Here is a 2,082-nt window from a genome sequence, read left to right as displayed (position 1 = left end):
GAATAACTGAAAGCAATCAGGAATCAATTATAGCAAATGTTACAGAGAATTCTCATTCCTATATACAATGCTAACTGCGGCACATATATGATTATTTAATACCCACTCTAGCCCTGTGGTCAGAGTGCAATTATTGTTGCCATTTTATAGCTAAGGGGAGTGGGGCTCAGAGAGGTACTGTCACTTGTCCCCAACTACCCTGATAGGGGGTGGGAGAGCCCAGAGCCTAACTCAGACATTCTGATTCTGTCACCACTATCCTTCCCCACCCCATGCCATGGCTGTGACTAAAAATGCTAAAGGTTGTTTGATCAACCTTTAGCAAACAGCCCTGGCATAGACATGGCTGCCTGGTAAATAACCATCCTGAGTTTGTAGGCTGGGATTTACAGGGGCTTCCATTTCATCTTCCTTCATCTTTGCCTGCAGCTGCCTGGAATATAATCTCCCTGCCACACCCACTGCTCTTCTCAATAAACATACTGCTCTCGTGGAAGTGATCCAGAAAGCTGTCTTGGGGACCTGAAGGAGATGTAGGAAATTGGGACTGTAGGAATGGGATTATGTCTCAACACCTCCCCCTACCCCCATTAACATTTGATATTAATAATTTTTTAATTCTCTGTAGATTCTAGATGTGGAAGATTAGAATGGGAGGAAGAAGGGAATAGGTTTTCCATTTACTATCTGTCCCCATGGATACTGGTTCTCTATGTCATAAAGCTTCAATAGGACACTGTGCTTGTTCCAGAGCATCCAAGGAGAAGAAAAGAACAGAGTTAGGTTCTGGGCTGACTGGTCTCAGAGAAAGCAGGAAGGGAAGATGCTTTGGTACTTACAGTTCCTCTGAACCACATCCTTTCTCTGAGAAAACTCCTACATATCCTGTAAAACCCAACCCAAATGGCCCTTCCTTTATGATGCCATCCCTGATTCCTACAGAAAATTCAATTCCCTTCTACACAGGTCATTGTAGCAGGAAGGAATAGCATACTTGCTCAGAAGAATTAGGCCTCCTAAGAATGCTGAGCCCAATTCTTATCTTGTATACTCACCACCTTCTTTTCCCAAGTCTCCTTATCCCACTCTATGAGATTTCTTTAGGCTAGGAACTGAGTTCTGCTTGTATCTAATCCTGAGGCCGAATGGGCTTTCTCTACCCACTGGTCCTTTTGTTGGCTTTCTATCACAGAAGATGCTCTGGTATTGTGTGTGTGTGTGTGTGTGTGTGTGTGTGTGTGTGTGCGCGCACGCGTGCGCACGTGCGTGCGTGCACGCTCATGAGCGTGTGTACAGAAGGCACCCTCCCTACGTGTATAATTGTGCTGACAACTGCATAAAGGCTGGAGCTTCAAATATCTAAGCTGTTTTTCTCACAAGTATGATAATATGGGTGTGTCTTGTTCACACATGTATTTTATTTGCTTGCAGAGTTGTTAAAATTTTGGATTTACTTGTCCATGTTTCAAAACCAGGAAGTTTAATGAGAGTCTCAATTCATAGCTTTTCTTGAAAAATCAGAGAATCTGCTAACACTGGGTCCGCATCCCAACATGACACTGGTCAACTGGAATTGGGTAGCAGCTGCCCGCTTTAGAAGGGGCATGGACTGTTTGCTGCAGTCCCCCCCACCACTCCGCATGGCCTTCCCAACACGAGCATTGGGTTCAGTTTTCATTTATCATCACTCTGATGCTGCCATCTCTCCCTATCTGCCCTACTGCACTCATGTATGTGACCTGTTAGGCTGTAGGTATGTGAGGCAGGAGCCTGATTGACACTTGAGTGGAACCAGGTGATTGTATGTACTGGGGTGTCTGGCAGAGTGTAGGCATGGGCTCCAGTCCCCTAGGCTGATGTCATTTGATTCTCCTTGTTGTGATTGTCGATTCATTCATTTTGTGACTTCAAAGCCACACAGTATTTGGTTAGGAGGTGTTTTCTGCTCAAGTAAGAAACATTTTGCTAACCAGACAAACTAAGCATCTCCTTTACCCCTTCCTGCAAAGAGCTTTGCTTTCCAATCAGCACTGTTCACTGGGCATTTGACTCTTTCTTTCCATGGTGCTGGTGCTACATCCA

This window comes from Pteropus vampyrus, unplaced genomic scaffold (genome assembly GCF_000151845.1).
Source record: "Pteropus vampyrus isolate Shadow unplaced genomic scaffold, Pvam_2.0 Scaffold300, whole genome shotgun sequence".
Taxonomy (NCBI): domain Eukaryota; kingdom Metazoa; phylum Chordata; class Mammalia; order Chiroptera; family Pteropodidae; genus Pteropus; species Pteropus vampyrus.
The sequence above is the reverse complement of the archived record's forward strand: the minus strand, read 5'-3'. Positions refer to the sequence as shown.